This window comes from Crinia signifera, chromosome 8, assembly GCF_055691185.1.
Source record: "Crinia signifera chromosome 8, ASM5569118v1, whole genome shotgun sequence".
NCBI classification, from domain to species: domain Eukaryota; kingdom Metazoa; phylum Chordata; class Amphibia; order Anura; family Myobatrachidae; genus Crinia; species Crinia signifera.
This window is the reverse complement of record NC_139224.1, coordinates 70,189,212-70,207,893: the sequence shown is the minus strand read 5'-3', so window position 1 is coordinate 70,207,893 and position 18,682 is coordinate 70,189,212. Positions and strand designations below refer to the sequence as shown.

Genomic DNA, 18,682 nt, shown 5'->3' with positions numbered 1-18,682 from the left:
TTTATTAGCTTACCTGGTTATAGAAGTAGAAGAGGGCAAAAAAGTGCCTGTATCTCATCTACAGCCATACCACATTGGATACGCCAAATCTCGTCTGAACTTGGAAGCTAAGCAGTGTTGGGCCTGGTTAGTACTTGGGTGGGAGACCACATGGGAACACCAGGTGCTGTAGGTTTTTTCCCATTACTGGCAAATTGTTTTTATTTTCTAGCTATTTAAATTGGAAACTTTTTCTTTTTATTGCCAATACAGAGATTTGGGAGAGGTCAAACAGACACAATAGCCATCACCTAAAGACTTACCACACTGTTTAGGCCCAATTCCAACTGCTTTTGGCAGCTAAACAGTGTTGAGCCTCTTTAGTAGTTTAATTTGAGACCACCTGCTAATATCATGTCCTGTAGGTCTTTTTACATTACCAACACATGATTTTTTTCAGTAAGCCAATACAGTTAGGAAACTTTTTTATTAACTTACCTTGTTATAGAAGTAGAAGAGGGCAAAAAAGTGCGTGCATCTCATCTACAGCCATACCACATTAGATGCGCCCAATCCCGTCTGATCTTGGAAGCTAAGCAGTGTTGGGCCTGGTTAGTACTTGGGTGGGAGACCACATGGGAACACCAGGTGCTGTAGGTTTTTTTCCCATTACTGGCAAATTGTTTTTATTCTCTAGCTCTTTAAATTGAAAACTTTTTCTTTTTATTGCCAATGCAGAGATTTGGGAGAGGTCAAACAGACACAATAGCCATCACTTAAAGACTTACCACACTGTTTTGGCCCAATTCCAACTGCTTTTGGCAGCTAAACAGTGTTGAGCCTCTTTAGTAGTTTAATTTGAGACCACCTGCTAATATCATGTGCTGTAGGTCTTTTCACATTACCAACACATGATTTTTTTCAGTTAGGAAACTTTTTTATTAGCTTACCTGGTTATAGAAGTAGAAGAGGGCAAAAAAGTGCCTGTATCTCACCTACAGCCATACCACATTGGATACGCCAAATCTCGTCTGAACTTGGAAGCTAAGCAGTGTTGGGCCTGGTTAGTACTTGGGTGGGAGACCACATGGGAACACCAGGTGCTGTAGGTTTTTTCCCATTACTGGCAAATTGTTTTTATTTTCTAGCTATTTAAATTGGAAACTTTTTTCTTTTTATTGCCAATACAGAGATTTGGGAGAGGTCAAACAGACACAATAGCCATCACCTAAAGACTTACCACACTGTTTAGGCCCAATTCCAACTGCTTTTGGCAGCTAAACAGTGTTGAGCCTCTTTAGTAGTTTAATTTGAGACCACCTGCTAATATCATGTCCTGTAGGTCTTTTTACATTACCAACACATGATTTTTTTCATTAAGCCAATACAGTTAGGAAACTTTTTTATTAGCTTATCTGGTTATAGAAGTAGAAGAGGGCAAAAAAGTGCGTGTATCTCACCTACAGCCATACCACATTGGATACGCCCAATCTCGTCTGATCTTGGAAGCTAAGCAGTGTTGGGCCTGGTTAGTACTTGGGTGGGAGACCACATGGGAACACCAGGTGCTGTAGGTTTTTTCCCATTACTGGCAAATTGTTTTTATTCTCTAGCTATTTAAATTGGAAACTTTTTCTTTTTATTGCCAATACAGAGATTTAGGAGAGGTCAAACAGACACAATAGCCATCACCTAAAGACTTACCACACTGTTTAGGCCCAATTCCAACTGCTTTTGGCAGCTAAACAGTGTTGAGCCTCTTTAGTAGTTTAATTTGAGACCACCTGCTAATATCATGTCCTGTAGTTCTATTTACATTACCAACACATGATTTTTTTCAGTAAGCCAATACAGTTAGAAAACTTTTTTATTAGCTTACCTGGTTATAGAAGTAGAAGAGGGCAAAAAAGTGCCTGTATCTCACCTACAGCCATACCACATTGGATGCGCCCAATCTCGTCTGATCTTGGAAGCTAAGCAGTGTTGGGCCTGGTTAGTACTTGGGTGGGAGACCACATGGGAACACCAGGTGCTGTAGGTTTTTTCCCATTACTGGCAAATTGTTTTTATTTTCTAGCTATTTAAATTGGAAACTTTTTCTTTTTATTGCCAATACAGAGATTTGGGAGAGGTCAAACAGACACAATAGCCATCACCTAAAGACTTACCACACTGTTTAGACGCAATTCCAACTGCTTTTGGCAGCTAAACAGTGTTTAGCCTCTTTAGTAGTTTAATTTGAGACCACCTGCTAATATCATGTCCTGTAGGTCTTTTTACATTACCAACACATGATTTTTTTTCAGTAAGCCAATACAGTTAGGAAACTTTTTTATTAACTTAACTTGTTATAGAAGTAGAAGAGGGCAAAAAAGTGCTTGCATCTCACCTACAGCCATACCACATTGGATTCGCCCAATCCCGTCTGATCTTGGAAGCTAAGCAGTGTTGGGCCTGGTTAGTACTTGGGTGGGAGACCACATGGGAACACCAGGTGCTGTAGGTTTTTTTTCCATTACTGGCAAATTGTTTTTATTCTCTAGCTATTTAAATTGGAAACTTTATCTTTTTATTGCCAATACAGACATTTGGGAGAGGTCAAACAGACACAATAGCCATCACCTAAAGACTTACCACACTGTTTAGGCCCAATTCCAACTGGTTTTGGCAGCTAAACAGTGTTGAGCATCTTTAGTAGTTTAATTTGAGACCACCTGCTAATATCATGTCCTGTAGTTCTATTTACATTACCAACACATGATTTTTTTCAGTAAGCCAACACAGTTAGGAAACTTTTTTATAAGCTTACCTGGTTATAGAAGTAGAAGAGGGCAAAAAAGTGCCTGTATGTCACCTATAGCCATACCACATTGGATACGCCCAATCTCGTCTGATCTTGGAAGCTAAGCAGTGTTGGGCCTGGTTAGTACTTGGGTGGGAGACCACATGGGAACACCAGGTGCTGTTGGTTTTTTCCCATTACTGGCAAATTGTTTTTATTTTCTAGCTATTTAAATTGGAAACTTTTTCTTTTTATTGGCAATACAGAGATTTGGGAGAGGTCAAACAGACACAATAGCCATCACCTAAAGACTTACCACACTGTTTAGGCCCAATTCCAACTGCTTTTGGCAGCTAAACATTGTTGAGCCTCTTTAGTAGTTTAATTTGAGACCACCTGGTAATATCATGTCCTGTAGGTCTTTTTACATTACCAACACATGATTTTTTTCAGTAAGCCAATACAGTCAGGAAACTTTTTTATTAACTTACCTTGTTATAGAAGTAGAAGAGGGCAAAAAAGTGCTTGCATCTCACCAACAGCCATTCCAAATTGGATACGCCCAATCCCGTCTGATCTTGGAAGCTAAGCAGTGTTGGGCCTGGTTAGTACTTGGGTGGGAGACCACATGGGAACACCAGGTGCTGTAGGTTTTTTCCCATTACTGGCAAATTGTTTTTATTCTCTAGCTCTTTAAATTGGAAACTTTTTCTTTTTATTGACAATACAGAGATTTAGGAGAGGTCAAACAGACACAATAGCCATCACCTAAAGACTAACCACACTGTTTAGGCCCAATTCCAACTGCTTTTGGCAGCTAAACAGTGTTGAGCCTCTTTAGTAGTTTAATTTGAGACCACCTGCTAATATCATGTCCTGTAGGTCTTTTTACATTACCAACACATGATTTTTTTCAGTAAGCCAATACAGTTAGGAAACTTTTTTATTAACTTAACTTGTTATAGAAGTAGAAAAGGGAAAAAAAGTGCTTGCATCTCACCTACAGCCATACCACATTGGAAATGCCCAATCCCGTCTGATCTTGGAAGGTAAGCAGTGTTGGGCCTGGTTAGTACTTGGGTGGGAGACCACATGGGAACACCAGGTGCTGTAGATTTTTTCCCATTACTGGCAAATTGTTTTTATTTTCTAGCTATTTAAATTGGAAACTTTTTCTTTTTATTGCCAATACAGAGATTTGGGAGAGGTCAAACAGACACAATAGCCATCACCTAAAGACTTACCACACTGTTTAGGCCCAATTCCAACTGCTTTTGGCAGCTAAACAGTGTTGAGCCTCTTTAGTAGTTTAATTTGAGACCACCTGCTAATATCATGTCCTGTAGGTCTTTTTACATTACCAACACATGATTTTTTTCAGTAAGCCAATACCGTTAGGAAACTTTTTTATTAACTTACCTTGTTATAGAAGTAGAAGAGGGCAAAAAAGTGATTGCATCTCACCTACAGCCATACCACATTGGATACGCCCAATCCCGTCTGATCTTGGAAGCTAAGCAGTGTTGGGCCTGGTTAGTACTTGGGTGGGAGACCACATGGGAACACCAGGTGCTGTAGGTTTTTTCCCATTACTGGCAAATTGTTTTTATTCTCTAGCTCTTTAAATTTTAAACTTTTTCTTTTTATTGCCAATACAGAGATTTGGGAGAGGTCAAACCGACACAATAGCCATCACTTAAAGACTTACCACACTGTTTTGGCCCAATTCCAACTGCTTTTGGCAGCTAAACAGTGTTGAGCCTCTTTAGTAGTTTAATTTGAGACCACCTGCTAATATCATGTCCTGTAGGTCTTTTTACATTACCAACACATGATTTTTTTCAGTTAAGAAAATTTTTTATTAGCTTACCTGGTTATAGAAGTAGAAGAGGTCAAAAAAGTGCCTGAATCTCACCTACAGCCATACCACATTGGATACGCCCAATCTCGTCTGATCTTGGAAGCTAAGCAGTGTTGGGCCTTGTTAGTACTTGGGTGGGAGACCACATGGGAACACCAGGTGCTGTAGGTTTTTTCCCATTACTGGCAAATTGTTTTTATTCTCTAGCTCTTTAAATTGGAAACTTTTTCTTTTTATTGATAAATACAGAGATTTGGGAGAGGTCAAACAGACACAATAGCCATCATTTAAAGACTTACCATACTGTTTTGGCCCAATTCCAACTGCTTTTGGCAGCTAAACAGTGTTGAGCCTCTTTAGTAGTTTAATTTGAGACCACCTGCTAATATCATGTCCTGTAGGTCTTTTTACATTACCAACACATGATTTTTTTCAGTAAGCCAATACAGTTAGGAAACTTTTTTAGTAACTTACCTTGTTATAGAAGTAGAAGAGGGCAAAAAAGTGCTTGCATCTCACCTACAGCCATACCACATTGGATACGCCCAATCCCGTCTGATCTTGGAAGCTAAGCAGTGTTGGGCCTGGTTAGTACTTGGGTGGGAGACCACATGGGAACACCAGGTGCTGTAGGTTTTTTCCCATTACTGGCAAATTGTTTTTATTTTCTAGCTATTTAAATTGGAAACTTTTTTCTTTTTATTGCCAATACAGAGATTTGGGAGAGGTCAAACAGACACAATAGCCATCACCTAAAGACTTACCACACTGTTTAGGCCCAATTCCAACTGCTTTTGGCAGCTAAACAGTGTTGAGCCTCTTTAGTAGTTTAATTTGAGACCACCTGCTAATATCATGTCCTTTAGGTCTTTTTACATTACCAACACATGATTTTTTTCATTAAGCCAATACAGTTAGGAAACTTTTTTATTAGCTTATCTGGTTATAGAAGTAGAAGAGGGCAAAAAAGTGCGTGTATCTCACCTACAGCCATACCACATTGGATACGCCCAATCTCGTCTGATCTTGGAAGCTAAGCAGTGTTGGGCCTGGTTAGTACTTGGGTGGGAAACCACATGGGAACACCAGGTGCTGTAGGTTTTTTCCCATTACTGGCAAATTGTTTTTATTCTCTAGCTATTTAAATTGGAAACTTTTTCTTTTTATTGCCAATACAGAGATTTAGGAGAGGTCAAACAGACACAATAGCCATCACCTAAAGACTTACCACACTGTTTAGGCCCAATTCCAACTGCTTTTGGCAGCTAAACAGTGTTGAGCCTCTTTAGTAGTTTAATTTGAGACCACCTGCTAATATCATGTCCTGTAGTTCTATTTACATTACCAACACATGATTTTTTTCAGTAAGCCAATACAGTTAGAAAACTTTTTTATTAGCTTACCTGGTTATAGAAGTAGAAGAGGGCAAAAAAGTGCCTGTATCTCACCTACAGCCATACCACATTGCATGCGCCCAATCTCGTCTGATCTTGGAAGCTAAGCAGTGTTGGGCCTGGTTAGTACTTGGGTGGGAGACCACATGGGAACACCAGGTGCTGTAGGTTTTTTCCCATTACTGGCAAATTGTTTTTATTTTCTAGCTATTTAAATTGGAAACTTTTTCTTTTTATTGCCAATACAGAGATTTGGGAGAGGTCAAACAGACACAATAGCCATCACCTAAAGACTTACCACACTGTTTAGACGCAATTCCAACTGCTTTTGGCAGCTAAACAGTGTTTAGCCTCTTTAGTAGTTTAATTTGAGACCACCTGCTAATATCATGTCCTGTAGGTCTTTTTACGTTACCAACACATGATTTTTTTTCAGTAAGCCAATACAGTTAGGAAACTTTTTTATTAACTTAACTTGTTATAGAAGTAGAAGAGGGCAAAAAAGTGCTTGCATCTCACCTACAGCCATACCACATTGGATTCGCCCAATCCCGTCTGATCTTGGAAGCTAAGCAGTGTTGGGCCTGGTTAGTACTTGGGTGGGAGACCACATGGGAACACCAGGTGCTGTAGGTTTTTTTTCCATTACTGGCAAATTGTTTTTATTCTCTAGCTATTTAAATTGGAAACTTTTTCTTTTTATTGCCAATACAGAGATTTAGGAGAGGTCAAACAGACACAATAGCCATCACCTAAAGACTTACCACACTGTTTAGGCCCAATTCCAACTGCTTTTGGCAGCTAAACAGTGTTGAGCCTCTTTAGTTGTTTAATTTGAGACCACCTGCTAATATCATGTCCTGTAGTTCTATTTACATTACCAACACATGATTTTTTTCAGTAAGCCAATACAGTTAGAAAACTTTTTTATTAGCTTACCTGGTTATAGAAGTAGAAGAGGGCAAAAAAGTGCCTGTATCTCACCTACAGCCATACCACATTGCATGCGCCCAATCTCGTCTGATCTTGGAAGCTAAGCAGTGTTGGGCCTGGTTAGTACTTGGGTGGGAGACCACATGGGAACACCAGGTGCTGTAGGTTTTTTCCCATTACTGGCAAATTGTTTTTATTTTCTAGCTATTTAAATTGGAAACTTTATCTTTTTATTGCCAATACAGACATTTGGGAGAGGTCAAACAGACACAATAGCCATCACCTAAAGACTTACCACACTGTTTAGACGCAATTCCAACTGCTTTTGGCAGCTAAACAGTGTTTAGCCTCTTTAGTAGTTTAATTTGAGACCACCTGCTAATATCATGTCCTGTAGGTCTTTTTACATTACCAACACATGATTTTTTTTCAGTAAGCCAATACAGTTAGGAAACTTTTTTATTAACTTAACTTGTTATAGAAGTAGAAGAGGGCAAAAAAGTGCTTGCATCTTACCTACAGCCATACCATATTGGATTCGCCCAATCCCGTCTGATCTTGGAAGCTAAGCAGTGTTGGGCCTGGTTAGTACTTGGGTGGGAGACCACATGGGAACACCAGGTGCTGTAGGTTTTTTCCCATTACTGGCAAATTGTTTTTATTCTCTAGCTCTTTAAATTTTAAACTTTTTCTTTTTATTGCCAATACAGAGATTTGGGAGAGGTCAAACCGACACAATAGCCATCACTTAAAGACTTACCACACTGTTTTGGCCCAATTCCAACTGCTTTTGGCAGCTAAACAGTGTTGAGCCTCTTTAGTAGTTTAATTTGAGACCACCTGCTAATATCATGTCCTGTAGGTCTTTTTACATTACCAACACATGATTTTTTTCAGTTAGGAAACTTTTTTATTAGCTTACCTGGTTATAGAAGTAGAAGAGGGTAAAAAAGTGCCTGTATCTCACCTACAGCCATACCACATTGGATACGCCCAATCTCGTCTGATCTTGGAAGCTAAGCAGTGTTGGGCCTGGTTAGTACTTGGGTGGGAGACCACATGGGAACACCAGGTGCTGTAGGTTTTTTCCCATTACTTGCAAATTGTTTTTATTCTCTATCTATTTAAATTGGAAACTTTTTCTTTTTATTGCCAATACAGAGATTTGGGAGAGGTCAAACAGACACAATAGCCATCACCTAAAGACTTACCACACTGTTTAGGCCCAATTCCAACTGCTTTTAACAGCTAGACAATGTTGAGCCTCTTTAGTAGTTTAATTTGAGACCACCTGCTAATATCATGTCCTGTAGGTCTTTTTACATTACCAACACATGATTTTTTTCAGTTAGGAAACTTTTTTATTAGCTTACCTGGTTATAGAAGTAGAAGAGGTCAAAAAAGTGCCTAAATCTCACCTACAGCCATACCACATTGGATACGCCCAATCTCGTCTGATCTTGGAAGCTAAGCAGTGTTGGGCCTTGTTAGTACTTGGGTGGGAGACCACATGGGAACACCAGGTGCTGTAGGTTTTTTCCCATTACTGGCAAATTGTTTTTATTCTCTAGCTCTTTAAATTGGAAACTTTTTCTTTTTATTGCCAATACAGAGATTTGGGAGAGGTCAAACAGACACAATAGCCATCATTTAAAGACTTACCATACTGTTTTGGCCCAATTCCAACTGCTTTTGGCAGCTAAACAGTGTTGAGCCTCTTTAGTAGTTTAATTTGAGACCACCTGCTAATATCATGTCCTGTAGGTCTTTTTACATTACCAACACATGATTTTTTTCAGTAAGCCAATACAGTTAGGAAACTTTTTTAGTAACTTACCTTGTTATAGAAGTAGAAGAGGGCAAAAAAGTGCTTGCATCTCACCTACAGCCATACCACATTGGATACGCCCAATCCCGTCTGATCTTGGAAGCTAAGCAGTGTTGGGCCTGGTTAGTACTTGGGTGGGAGACCACATGGGAACACCAGGTGCTGTAGGTTTTTTCCCATTACTGGCAAATTGTTTTTATTTTCTAGCTATTTAAATTGGAAACTTTTTTCTTTTTATTGCCAATACAGAGATTTGGGAGAGGTCAAACAGACACAATAGCCATCACCTAAAGACTTACCACACTGTTTAGGCCCAATTCCAACTGCTTTTGGCAGCTAAACAGTGTTGAGCCTCTTTAGTAGTTTAATTTGAGACCACCTGCTAATATCATGTCCTGTAGGTCTTTTTACATTACCAACACATGATTTTTTTCATTAAGCCAATACAGTTAGGAAACTTATTTATTAGCTTTTCTGGTTATAGAAGTAGAAGAGGGCAAAAAAGTGCGTGTATCTCACCTACAGCCATACCACATTGGATACGCCCAATCTCGTCTGATCTTGGAAGCTAAGCAGTGTTGGGCCTGGTTAGTACTTGGGTGGGAGACCACATGGGAACACCAGGTGCTGTAGGTTTTTTCCCATTACTGGCAAATTGTTTTTATTCTCTAGCTATTTAAATTGGAAACTTTTTCTTTTTATTGCCAATACAGAGATTTAGGAGAGGTCAAACAGACACAATAGCCATCACCTAAAGACTTACCACACTGTTTAGGCCCAATTCCAACTGCTTTTGGCAGCTAAACAGTGTTGAGCCTCTTTAGTAGTTTAATTTGAGACCACCTGCTAATATCATGTCCTGTAGGTCTTTTTACATTACCAACACATGATTTTTTTTCAGTAAGCCAATACAGTTAGGAAACTTTTTTATTAACTTAACTTGTTATAGAAGTAGAAGAGGGCAAAAAAGTGCGTGCATCTCACCTACAGCCATACCACATTGGATACGCCCAATCTCGTCTGATCTTGGAAGCTAAGCAGTGTTGGGCCTGGTTAGTACTTGGGTGGGAGACCACATGGGAACACCAGGTGCTGTAGGTTTTTTCCCATTACTGGCAAATTGTTTTTATTTTCTAGCTATTTAAATTGGAAACTTTTTCTTTTTATTGCCAATACAGAGATTTGGAAGAGGTCAAACAGACACAATAGCCATCACCTAAAGACTTACCACACTGTTTAGGCCCAATTCCAACTGCTTTTGGCAGCTAAACAGTGTTGAGCCTCTTTAGTAGTTTAATTTGAGACCACCTGCTAATATCATGTCCTGTAGGTCTTTTTACATTACCAACACATGATTTTTTTCAGTAAGCCAATACAGTCAGGAAACTTTTTTATTAACTTACCTTGTTATAGAAGTAGAAGAGGGCAAAAAAGTGCTTGCATCTCACCTACAGCCATTCCAAATTGGATACGCCCAATCCCGTCTGATCTTGGAAGCTAAGCAGTGTTGGGCCTGGTTAGTACTTGGGTGGGAGACCACATGGGAACACCAGGTGCTGTAGGTTTTTTCCCATTACTGGCAAATTGTTTTTATTCTCTAGCTCTTTAAATTGGAAACTTTTTCTTTTTATTGACAATACAGAGATTTAGTAGAGGTCAAACAGACACAATAGCCATCACCTAAAGACTAACCACACTGTTTAGGCCCAATTCCAACTGCTTTTGGCAGCTAAACAGTGTTGAGCCTCTTTAGTAGTTTAATTTGAGACCACCTGCTAATATCATGTCCTGTAGGTCTTTTTACATTACCAACACATGATTTTTTTCAGTAAGCCAATACAGTTAGGAAACTTTTTTATTAACTTAACTTGTTATAGAAGTAGAAAAGGGAAAAAAAGTGCTTGCATCTCACCTACAGCCATACCACATTGGAAATGCCCAATCCCGTCTGATCTTGGAAGGTAAGCAGTGTTGGGCCTGGTTAGTACTTGGGTGGGAGACCACATGGGAACACCAGGTGCTGTAGATTTTTTCCCATTACTGGCAAATTGTTTTTATTTTCTAGCTATTTAAATTGGAAACTTTTTCTTTTTATTGCCAATACAGAGATTTGGGAGAGGTCAAACAGACACAATAGCCATCACCTAAAGACTTACCACACTGTTTAGGCCCAATTCCAACTGCTTTTGGCAGCTAAACAGTGTTGAGCCTCTTTAGTAGTTTAATTTGAGACCACCTGCTAATATCATGTCCTGTAGGTCTTTTTACATTACCAACACATGATTTTTTTCAGTAAGCCAATACAGTCAGGAAACTTTTTTATTAACTTACCTTGTTATAGAAGTAGAAGTGGGCAAAAAAGTGCTTGCATCTCACCTACAGCCATTCCAAATTGGATACGCCCAATCCCGTCTGATCTTGGAAGCTAAGCAGTGTTGGGCCTGGTTAGTACTTGGGTGGGAGACCACATGGGAACACCAGGTGCTGTAGGTTTTTTCCCATTACTGGCAAATTGTTTTTATTCTCTAGCTCTTTAAATTGGAAACTTTTTCTTTTTATTGACAATACAGAGATTTAGGAGAGGTCAAACAGACACAATAGCCATCACCTAAAGACTAACCACACTGTTTAGGCCCAATTCCAACTGCTTTTGGCAGCTAAACAGTGTTGAGCCTCTTTAGTAGTTTAATTTGAGACCACCTGCTAATATCATGTCCTGTAGGTCTTTTTACATTACCAACACATGATTTTTTTCAGTAAGCCAATACAGTTAGGAAACTTTTTTATTAACTTAACTTGTTATAGAAGTAGAAAAGGGAAAAAAAGTGCTTGCATCTCACCTACAGCCATACCACATTGGAAATGCCCAATCCCGTCTGATCTTGGAAGGTAAGCAGTGTTGGGCCTGGTTAGTACTTGGGTGGGAGACCACATGGGAACACCAGGTGCTGTAGATTTTTTCCCATTACTGGCAAATTGTTTTTATTTTCTAGCTATTTAAATTGGAAACTTTTTCTTTTTATTGCCAATACAGAGATTTGGGAGAGGTCAAACAGACACAATAGCCATCACCTAAAGACTTACCACACTGTTTAGGCCCAATTCCAACTGCTTTTGGCAGCTAAACAGTGTTGAGCCTCTTTAGTAGTTTAATTTGAGACCACCTGCTAATATCATGTCCTGTAGGTCTTTTTACAATACCAACACATGATTTTTTTCAGTAAGCCAATACCGTTAGGAAACTTTTTTATTAACTTACCTTGTTATAGAAGTAGAAGAGGGCAAAAAAGTGATTGCATCTCACCTACAGCCATACCACATTGGATACGCCCAATCCCGTCTGATCTTGGAAGCTAAGCAGTGTTGGGCCTGGTTAGTACTTGGGTGGGAGACCACATGGGAACACCAGGTGCTGTAGGTTTTTTCCCATTACTGGCAAATTGTTTTTATTCTCTAGCTCTTTAAATTTTAAACTTTTTTCTTTTTATTGCCAATACAGAGATTTGGGAGAGGTCAAACCGACACAATAGCCATCACTTAAAGACTTACCACACTGTTTTGGCCCAATTCCAACTGGTTTTGGCAGCTAAACAGTGTTGAGCCTCTTTAGTAGTTTAATTTGAGACCACCTGCTAATATCATGTCCTGTAGGTCTTTTTACATTACCAACACATGATTTTTTTCAGTTAGGAAACTTTTTTATTAGCTTACCTGGTTATAGAAGTAGAAGAGGGTAAAAAAGTGCCTGTATCTCACCTACAGCCATACCACATTGGATACGCCCAATCTCGTCTGATCTTGGAAGCTAAGCAGTGTTGGGCCTGGTTAGTACTTGGGTGGGAGACCACATGGGAACACCAGGTGCTGTAGGTTTTTTCCCATTACTTGCAAATTGTTTTTATTCTCTATCTATTTAAATTGGAAACTTTTTCTTTTTATTGCCAATACAGAGATTTGGGAGAGGTCAAACAGACACAATAGCCATCACCTAAAGACTTACCACACTGTTTAGGCCCAATTCCAACTGCTTTTGGCAGCTAAACAGTGTTGAGCCTCTTTAGTAGTTTAATTTGAGACCACCTGCTAATATCATGTCCTGTAGGTCTTTTTACATTACCAACACATGATTTTTTTCAGTTAGGAAACTTTTTTATTAGCTTACCTGGTTATAGAAGTAGAAGAGGTCAAAAAAGTGCCTGAATCTCACCTACAGCTATACCACATTGGATACGCCCAATCTCGTCTGATCTTGGAAGCTAAGCAGTGTTGGGCCTTGTTAGTACTTGGGTGGGAGACCACATGGGAACACCAGGTGCTGTAGGTTTTTTCCCATTACTGGCAAATTGTTTTTATTCTCTAGCTCTTTAAATTGGAAACTTTTTCTTTTTATTGCCAATACAGAGATTTGGGAGAGGTCAAACAGACACAATAGCCATCATTTAAAGACTTACCATACTGTTTTGGCCCAATTCCAACTGCTTTTGGCAGCTAAACAGTGTTGAGCCTCTTTAGTAGTTTAATTTGAGACCACCTGCTAATATCATGTCCTGTAGGTCTTTTTACATTACCAACACATGATTTTTTTTCAGTAAGCCAATACAGTTAGGAAACTTTTTTAGTAACTTACCTTGTTATAGAAGTAGAAGAGGGCAAAAAAGTGCTTGCATCTCACCTACAGCCATACCACATTGGATACGCCCAATCCCGTCTGATCTTGGAAGCTAAGCAGTGTTGGGCCTGGTTAGTACTTGGGTGGGAGACCACATGGGAACACCAGGTGCTGTAGGTTTTTTCCCATTACTGGCAAATTGTTTTTATTCTCTAGCTCTTTAAATTGGAAACTTTTTCTTTTTATTGCCAATACAGAGATTTGGGAGAGGTCAAACAGACACAATAGCCATCACTTAAAGACTTACCACACTGTTTTGGCCCAATTCCAACTGCTTTTGGCAGCTAAACAGTGTTGAGCCTCTTTAGTAGTTTAATTTGAGACCACCTGCTAATATCATGTCCTGTAGGTCTTTTTACATTACCAACACATGATTTTTTTCAGTTAGGAAACTTTTTTATTAGCTTACCTGGTTATAGAAGTAGAAGAGGTCAAAAAAGTGCCTGAATCTCACCTACAGCTATACCACATTGGATACGCCCAATCTCGTCTGATCTTGGAAGCTAAGCAGTGTTGGGCCTTGTTAGTACTTGGGTGGGAGACCACATGGGAACACCAGGTGCTGTAGGTTTTTTCCCATTACTGGCAAATTGTTTTTATTCTCTAGCTCTTTAAATTGGAAACTTTTTCTTTTTATTGCCAATACAGAGATTTGGGAGAGGTCAAACAGACACAATAGCCATCATTTAAAGACTTACCATACTGTTTTGGCCCAATTCCAACTGCTTTTGGCAGCTAAACAGTGTTGAGCCTCTTTAGTAGTTTAATTTGAGACCACCTGCTAATATCATGTCCTGTAGGTCTTTTTACATTACCAACACATGATTTTTTTTCAGTAAGCCAATACAGTTAGGAAACTTTTTTAGTAACTTACCTTGTTATAGAAGTAGAAGAGGGCAAAAAAGTGCTTGCATCTCACCTACAGCCATACCACATTGGATACGCCCAATCCCGTCTGATCTTGGAAGCTAAGCAGTGTTGGGCCTGGTTAGTACTTGGGTGGGAGACCACATGGGAACACCAGGTGCTGTAGGTTTTTTCCCATTACTGGCAAATTGTTTTTATTCTCTAGCTCTTTAAATTGGAAACTTTTTCTTTTTATTGCCAATACAGAGATTTGGGAGAGGTCAAACAGACACAATAGCCATCACTTAAAGACTTACCACACTGTTTTGGCCCAATTCCAACTGCTTTTGGCAGCTAAACAGTGTTGAGCCTCTTTAGTAGTTTAATTTGAGACCACCTGCTAATATCATGTCCTGTAGGTCTTTTTACATTACCAACACATGATTTTTTTCAGTTAGGAAACTTTTTTATTAGCTTACCTGGTTATAGAAGTAGAAGAGGGTAAAAAAGTGCCTGTATCTCACCTACAGCCATACCACATTGGATACGTCCAATCTCGTCTGATCTTGGAAGCTAAGCAGTGTTGGGCCTGGTTAGTACTTGGGTGGGAGACCACATGGGAACACCAGGTGCTGTAGGTTTTTTCCCATTACTGGCAAATTGTTTTTATTCTCTAGCTCTTTAAATTGGAAACTTTTTCTTTTTATTGCCAATACAGAGATTTGGGAGAGGTCAAACAGACACAATAGCCATCATTTAAAGACTTACCATACTGTTTTGGCCCAATTCCAACTGCTTTTGGCAGCTAAACAGTGTTGAGCCTCTTTAGTAGTTTAATTTGAGACCACCTGCTAATATCATGTCCTGTAGGTCTTTTTACATTACCAACACATGATTTTTTTCAGTAAGCCAATACAGTTAGGAAACTTTTTTAGTAACTTACCTTGTTATAGAAGTAGAAGAGGGCAAAAAAGTGCTTGCATCTCACCTACAGCCATACCACATTGGATACGCCCAATCCCGTCTGATCTTGGAAGCTAAGCAGTGTTGGGCCTAGTTAGTACTTGGGTGGGAGACCACATGGGAACACCAGGTGCTGTAGGTTTTTTCCCATTACTGGCAAATTGTTTTTATTTTCTAGCTATTTAAATTGGAAACTTTTTTCTTTTTATTGCCAATACAGAGATTTGGGAGAGGTCAAACAGACACAATAGCCATCACCTAAAGACTTACCACACTGTTTAGGCCCAATTCCAACTGCTTTTGGCAGCTAAACAGTGTTGAGCCTCTTTAGTAGTTTAATTTGAGACCACCTGCTAATATCATGTCCTGTAGGTCTTTTTACATTACCAACACATGATTTTTTTCATTAAGCCAATACAGTTAGGAAACTTATTTATTAGCTTATCTGGTTATAGAAGTAGAAGAGGGCAAAAAAGTGCGTGTATCTCACCTACAGCCATACCACATTGGATACGCCCAATCTCGTCTGATCTTGGAAGCTAAGCAGTGTTGGGCCTGGTTAGTACTTGGGTGGGAGACCACATGGGAACACCAGGTGCTGTAGGTTTTTTCCCATTACTGGCAAATTGTTTTTATTCTCTAGCTATTTAAATTGGAAACTTTTTCTTTTTATTGCCAATACAGAGATTTAGGAGAGGTCAAACAGACACAATAGCCATAACCTAAAGACTTACCACACTGTTTAGGCCCAATTCCAACTGCTTTTGGCAGCTAAACAGTGTTGAGCCTCTTTAGTAGTTTAATTTGAGACCACCTGCTAATATCATGTCCTGTAGTTCTATTTACATTACCAACACATGATTTTTTTCAGTAAGCCAATACAGTTAGAAAACTTTTTTATTAGCTTACCTGGTTATAGAAGTAGAAGAGGGCAAAAAAGTGCCTGTATCTCACCTACAGCCATACCACATTGGATGCGCCCAATCTCGTCTGATCTTGGAAGCTAAGCAGTGTTGGGCCTGGTTAGTACTTGGGTGGGAGACCACATGGGAACACCAGGTGCTGTAGGTTTTTTCCCATTACTGGCAAATTGTTTTTATTTTCTAGTTATTTAAATTGGAAACTTTTTCTTTTTATTGCCAATACAGAGATTTGGGAGAGGTCAAACAGACACAATAGCCATCACCTAAAGACTTACCACACTGTTTAGACGCAATTCCAACTGCTTTTGGCAGCTAAACAGTGTTTAGCCTCTTTAGTAGTTTAATTTGAGACCACCTGCTAATATCATGTCCTGTAGGTCTTTTTACATTACCAACACATGATTTTTTTTCAGTAAGCCAATACAGTTAGGAAACTTTTTTATTAACTTAACTTGTTATAGAAGTAGAAGAGGGCAAAAAAGTGCGTGCATCTCACCTACAGCCATACCACATTGGATTCGCCCAATCCCGTCTGATCTTGGAAGCTAAGCAGTGTTGGGCCTGGTTAGTACTTGGGTGGGAGACCACATGGGAACACCAGGTGCTGTAGGTTTTTTTTCCATTACTGGCAAATTGTTTTTATTCTCTAGCTATTTAAATTGGAAACTTTATCTTTTTATTGCCAATACAGACATTTGGGAGAGGTCAAACAGACACAATAGCCATCACCTAAAGACTTACCACACTGTTTAGGCCCAATTCCAACTGGTTTTGGCAGCTAAACAGTGTTGAGCCTCTTTAGTAGTTTAATTTGAGACCACCTGCTAATATCATGTCCTGTAGTTCTATTTACATTACCAACACATGATTTTTTTCAGTAAGCCAACACAGTTAGGAAACTTTTTTATAAGCTTACCTGGTTATAGAAGTAGAAGAGGGCAAAAAAGTGCCTGTATGTCACCTACAGCCATACCACATTGGATACGCCCAATCTCGTCTGATCTTGGAAGCTAAGCAGTGTTGGGCCTGGTTAGTACTTGGGTGGGAGACCACATGGGAACACCAGGTGCTGTAGGTTTTTTCCCATTACTGGCAAATTGTTTTTATTTTCTAGCTATTTAAATTGGAAACTTTTTCTTTTTATTGCCAATACAGAGATTTGGAAGAGGTCAAACAGACACAATAGCCATCACCTAAAGACTTACCACACTGTTTAGGCCCAATTCCAACTGCTTTTGGCAGCTAAACAGTGTTGAGCCTCTTTAGTAGTTTAATTTGAGACCACCTGCTAATATCATGTCCTGTAGGTCTTTTTACATTACCAACACATGATTTTTTTCAGTAAGCCAATACAGTCAGGAAACTTTTTTATTAACTTACCTTGTTATAGAAGTAGAAGAGGGCAAAAAAGTGCTTGCATCTCACCTACAGCCATTCCAAATTGGATACGCCCAATCCCGTCTGATCTTGGAAGCTAAGCAGTGTTGGGCCTGGTTAGTACTTGGGTGGGAGACCACATGGGAACACCAGGTGCTGTAGGTTTTTTCCCATTACTGGCAAATTGTTTTTATTCTCTAGCTCTTTAAATTGGAAACTTTTTCTTTTTATTGACAATACAGAGATTTAGTAGAGGTCAAACAGACACAATAGCCATCACCTAAAGACTAACCACACTGTTTAGGCCCAATTCCAACTGCTTTTGGCAGCTAAACAGTGTTGAGCCTCTTTAGTAGTTTAATTTGAGACCACCTGCTAATATCATGTCCTGTAGGTCTTTTTACATTACCAACACATGATTTTTTTCAGTAAGCCAATACAGTTAGAAAACTTTTTTATTAACTTAACTTGTTATAGAAGTAGAAAAGGGAAAAAAAGTGCTTGCATCTCACCTACAGCCATACCACATTGGAAATGCCCAATCCCGTCTGATCTTGGAAGGTAAGCAGTGTTGGGCCTGGTTAGTACTTGGGTGGGAGACCACATGGGAACACCAGGTGCTGTAGATTTTTTCCCATTACTGGCAAATTGTTTTTATTTTCTAGCTATTTAAATTGGAAACTTTTTCTTTTTATTGCCAATACAGAGATTTGGGAGAGGTCAAACAGACACAATAGCCATCACCTAAAGACTTACCACACTGTTTAGGCCCAATTCCAACTGCTTTTGGCAGCTAAACAGTGTTGAGCCTCTTTAGTAGTTTAATTTGAGACCACCTGCTAATATCATGTCCTGTAGGTCTTTTTACATTACCAACACATGATTTTTTTCAGTAAGCCAATACAGTCAGGAAACTTTTTTATTAACTTACCTTGTTATAGAAGTAGAAGTGGGCAAAAAAGTGCTTGCATCTCACCTACAGCCATTCCAAATTGGATACGCCCAATCCCGTCTGATCTTGGAAGCTAAGCAGTGTTGGGCCTGGTTAGTACTTGGGTGGGAGACCACATGGGAACACCAGGTGCTGTAGGTTTTTTCCCATTACTGGCAAATTGTTTTTATTCTCT

General features: G+C 39.3%; 41 non-coding genes across 41 annotated transcripts; all 41 read left to right on the top strand.

The window, feature by feature from the left end:
* Positions 1-56: 56 nt before the first annotated feature.
* Positions 57-175, top strand: LOC146032172 (5S ribosomal RNA). Its single transcript, XR_014457616.1, has one exon. It is a non-coding gene; the product is annotated as a 5S ribosomal RNA (ribosomal RNA).
* A 345-nt stretch (positions 176-520) lies between these two features.
* Positions 521-639, top strand: LOC146031219 (5S ribosomal RNA). The gene has a single exon (XR_014456689.1). It is a non-coding gene; the product is annotated as a 5S ribosomal RNA (ribosomal RNA).
* A 333-nt stretch (positions 640-972) lies between these two features.
* Positions 973-1,091, top strand: LOC146031458 (5S ribosomal RNA). The gene has a single exon (XR_014456925.1). It is a non-coding gene; the product is annotated as a 5S ribosomal RNA (ribosomal RNA).
* Positions 1,092-1,437: 346 nt separating this feature from the next.
* LOC146029671 (5S ribosomal RNA) lies at positions 1,438-1,556 on the top strand. The gene has a single exon (XR_014455376.1). It is a non-coding gene; the product is annotated as a 5S ribosomal RNA (ribosomal RNA).
* A 345-nt stretch (positions 1,557-1,901) lies between these two features.
* LOC146031693 (5S ribosomal RNA) lies at positions 1,902-2,020 on the top strand. The gene has a single exon (XR_014457153.1). It is a non-coding gene; the product is annotated as a 5S ribosomal RNA (ribosomal RNA).
* A 346-nt stretch (positions 2,021-2,366) lies between these two features.
* LOC146030293 (5S ribosomal RNA) lies at positions 2,367-2,485 on the top strand. The gene has a single exon (XR_014455791.1). It is a non-coding gene; the product is annotated as a 5S ribosomal RNA (ribosomal RNA).
* Positions 2,486-2,831: 346 nt separating this feature from the next.
* LOC146032101 (5S ribosomal RNA) lies at positions 2,832-2,950 on the top strand. Its single transcript, XR_014457546.1, has one exon. It is a non-coding gene; the product is annotated as a 5S ribosomal RNA (ribosomal RNA).
* Positions 2,951-3,295: 345 nt separating this feature from the next.
* Positions 3,296-3,414, top strand: LOC146033541 (5S ribosomal RNA). The gene has a single exon (XR_014458949.1). It is a non-coding gene; the product is annotated as a 5S ribosomal RNA (ribosomal RNA).
* A 345-nt stretch (positions 3,415-3,759) lies between these two features.
* On the top strand, positions 3,760-3,878 carry LOC146032161 (5S ribosomal RNA). The gene has a single exon (XR_014457605.1). It is a non-coding gene; the product is annotated as a 5S ribosomal RNA (ribosomal RNA).
* A 345-nt stretch (positions 3,879-4,223) lies between these two features.
* On the top strand, positions 4,224-4,342 carry LOC146027862 (5S ribosomal RNA). The gene has a single exon (XR_014455156.1). It is a non-coding gene; the product is annotated as a 5S ribosomal RNA (ribosomal RNA).
* Positions 4,343-4,674: 332 nt separating this feature from the next.
* On the top strand, positions 4,675-4,793 carry LOC146032703 (5S ribosomal RNA). The gene has a single exon (XR_014458125.1). It is a non-coding gene; the product is annotated as a 5S ribosomal RNA (ribosomal RNA).
* Positions 4,794-5,139: 346 nt separating this feature from the next.
* LOC146027743 (5S ribosomal RNA) lies at positions 5,140-5,258 on the top strand. Its single transcript, XR_014455130.1, has one exon. It is a non-coding gene; the product is annotated as a 5S ribosomal RNA (ribosomal RNA).
* Positions 5,259-5,604: 346 nt separating this feature from the next.
* Positions 5,605-5,723, top strand: LOC146030948 (5S ribosomal RNA). The gene has a single exon (XR_014456429.1). It is a non-coding gene; the product is annotated as a 5S ribosomal RNA (ribosomal RNA).
* A 345-nt stretch (positions 5,724-6,068) lies between these two features.
* LOC146030439 (5S ribosomal RNA) lies at positions 6,069-6,187 on the top strand. Its single transcript, XR_014455934.1, has one exon. It is a non-coding gene; the product is annotated as a 5S ribosomal RNA (ribosomal RNA).
* Positions 6,188-6,533: 346 nt separating this feature from the next.
* LOC146030292 (5S ribosomal RNA) lies at positions 6,534-6,652 on the top strand. The gene has a single exon (XR_014455790.1). It is a non-coding gene; the product is annotated as a 5S ribosomal RNA (ribosomal RNA).
* A 346-nt stretch (positions 6,653-6,998) lies between these two features.
* LOC146030438 (5S ribosomal RNA) lies at positions 6,999-7,117 on the top strand. The gene has a single exon (XR_014455933.1). It is a non-coding gene; the product is annotated as a 5S ribosomal RNA (ribosomal RNA).
* A 346-nt stretch (positions 7,118-7,463) lies between these two features.
* On the top strand, positions 7,464-7,582 carry LOC146031084 (5S ribosomal RNA). The gene has a single exon (XR_014456561.1). It is a non-coding gene; the product is annotated as a 5S ribosomal RNA (ribosomal RNA).
* A 332-nt stretch (positions 7,583-7,914) lies between these two features.
* LOC146029660 (5S ribosomal RNA) lies at positions 7,915-8,033 on the top strand. Its single transcript, XR_014455375.1, has one exon. It is a non-coding gene; the product is annotated as a 5S ribosomal RNA (ribosomal RNA).
* A 332-nt stretch (positions 8,034-8,365) lies between these two features.
* Positions 8,366-8,484, top strand: LOC146032702 (5S ribosomal RNA). The gene has a single exon (XR_014458124.1). It is a non-coding gene; the product is annotated as a 5S ribosomal RNA (ribosomal RNA).
* A 345-nt stretch (positions 8,485-8,829) lies between these two features.
* LOC146027624 (5S ribosomal RNA) lies at positions 8,830-8,948 on the top strand. The gene has a single exon (XR_014455015.1). It is a non-coding gene; the product is annotated as a 5S ribosomal RNA (ribosomal RNA).
* A 346-nt stretch (positions 8,949-9,294) lies between these two features.
* Positions 9,295-9,413, top strand: LOC146029649 (5S ribosomal RNA). Its single transcript, XR_014455374.1, has one exon. It is a non-coding gene; the product is annotated as a 5S ribosomal RNA (ribosomal RNA).
* Positions 9,414-9,759: 346 nt separating this feature from the next.
* On the top strand, positions 9,760-9,878 carry LOC146029636 (5S ribosomal RNA). The gene has a single exon (XR_014455372.1). It is a non-coding gene; the product is annotated as a 5S ribosomal RNA (ribosomal RNA).
* Positions 9,879-10,223: 345 nt separating this feature from the next.
* Positions 10,224-10,342, top strand: LOC146032309 (5S ribosomal RNA). The gene has a single exon (XR_014457750.1). It is a non-coding gene; the product is annotated as a 5S ribosomal RNA (ribosomal RNA).
* Positions 10,343-10,687: 345 nt separating this feature from the next.
* On the top strand, positions 10,688-10,806 carry LOC146032160 (5S ribosomal RNA). Its single transcript, XR_014457604.1, has one exon. It is a non-coding gene; the product is annotated as a 5S ribosomal RNA (ribosomal RNA).
* Positions 10,807-11,151: 345 nt separating this feature from the next.
* On the top strand, positions 11,152-11,270 carry LOC146032308 (5S ribosomal RNA). Its single transcript, XR_014457749.1, has one exon. It is a non-coding gene; the product is annotated as a 5S ribosomal RNA (ribosomal RNA).
* Positions 11,271-11,615: 345 nt separating this feature from the next.
* On the top strand, positions 11,616-11,734 carry LOC146032159 (5S ribosomal RNA). The gene has a single exon (XR_014457603.1). It is a non-coding gene; the product is annotated as a 5S ribosomal RNA (ribosomal RNA).
* A 345-nt stretch (positions 11,735-12,079) lies between these two features.
* On the top strand, positions 12,080-12,198 carry LOC146027505 (5S ribosomal RNA). The gene has a single exon (XR_014454904.1). It is a non-coding gene; the product is annotated as a 5S ribosomal RNA (ribosomal RNA).
* Positions 12,199-12,531: 333 nt separating this feature from the next.
* On the top strand, positions 12,532-12,650 carry LOC146029625 (5S ribosomal RNA). Its single transcript, XR_014455371.1, has one exon. It is a non-coding gene; the product is annotated as a 5S ribosomal RNA (ribosomal RNA).
* Positions 12,651-12,982: 332 nt separating this feature from the next.
* LOC146033461 (5S ribosomal RNA) lies at positions 12,983-13,101 on the top strand. The gene has a single exon (XR_014458870.1). It is a non-coding gene; the product is annotated as a 5S ribosomal RNA (ribosomal RNA).
* Positions 13,102-13,447: 346 nt separating this feature from the next.
* On the top strand, positions 13,448-13,566 carry LOC146027388 (5S ribosomal RNA). The gene has a single exon (XR_014454791.1). It is a non-coding gene; the product is annotated as a 5S ribosomal RNA (ribosomal RNA).
* Positions 13,567-13,898: 332 nt separating this feature from the next.
* On the top strand, positions 13,899-14,017 carry LOC146033460 (5S ribosomal RNA). The gene has a single exon (XR_014458869.1). It is a non-coding gene; the product is annotated as a 5S ribosomal RNA (ribosomal RNA).
* A 346-nt stretch (positions 14,018-14,363) lies between these two features.
* On the top strand, positions 14,364-14,482 carry LOC146035123 (5S ribosomal RNA). Its single transcript, XR_014460527.1, has one exon. It is a non-coding gene; the product is annotated as a 5S ribosomal RNA (ribosomal RNA).
* Positions 14,483-14,814: 332 nt separating this feature from the next.
* Positions 14,815-14,933, top strand: LOC146031560 (5S ribosomal RNA). Its single transcript, XR_014457024.1, has one exon. It is a non-coding gene; the product is annotated as a 5S ribosomal RNA (ribosomal RNA).
* Positions 14,934-15,278: 345 nt separating this feature from the next.
* Positions 15,279-15,397, top strand: LOC146031022 (5S ribosomal RNA). The gene has a single exon (XR_014456500.1). It is a non-coding gene; the product is annotated as a 5S ribosomal RNA (ribosomal RNA).
* A 346-nt stretch (positions 15,398-15,743) lies between these two features.
* On the top strand, positions 15,744-15,862 carry LOC146029613 (5S ribosomal RNA). The gene has a single exon (XR_014455370.1). It is a non-coding gene; the product is annotated as a 5S ribosomal RNA (ribosomal RNA).
* Positions 15,863-16,207: 345 nt separating this feature from the next.
* LOC146031681 (5S ribosomal RNA) lies at positions 16,208-16,326 on the top strand. The gene has a single exon (XR_014457142.1). It is a non-coding gene; the product is annotated as a 5S ribosomal RNA (ribosomal RNA).
* A 346-nt stretch (positions 16,327-16,672) lies between these two features.
* Positions 16,673-16,791, top strand: LOC146030290 (5S ribosomal RNA). The gene has a single exon (XR_014455788.1). It is a non-coding gene; the product is annotated as a 5S ribosomal RNA (ribosomal RNA).
* Positions 16,792-17,137: 346 nt separating this feature from the next.
* Positions 17,138-17,256, top strand: LOC146029602 (5S ribosomal RNA). The gene has a single exon (XR_014455369.1). It is a non-coding gene; the product is annotated as a 5S ribosomal RNA (ribosomal RNA).
* Positions 17,257-17,601: 345 nt separating this feature from the next.
* LOC146032307 (5S ribosomal RNA) lies at positions 17,602-17,720 on the top strand. The gene has a single exon (XR_014457748.1). It is a non-coding gene; the product is annotated as a 5S ribosomal RNA (ribosomal RNA).
* A 345-nt stretch (positions 17,721-18,065) lies between these two features.
* Positions 18,066-18,184, top strand: LOC146032158 (5S ribosomal RNA). Its single transcript, XR_014457602.1, has one exon. It is a non-coding gene; the product is annotated as a 5S ribosomal RNA (ribosomal RNA).
* A 345-nt stretch (positions 18,185-18,529) lies between these two features.
* On the top strand, positions 18,530-18,648 carry LOC146032306 (5S ribosomal RNA). Its single transcript, XR_014457747.1, has one exon. It is a non-coding gene; the product is annotated as a 5S ribosomal RNA (ribosomal RNA).
* Positions 18,649-18,682: the final 34 nt, after the last annotated feature.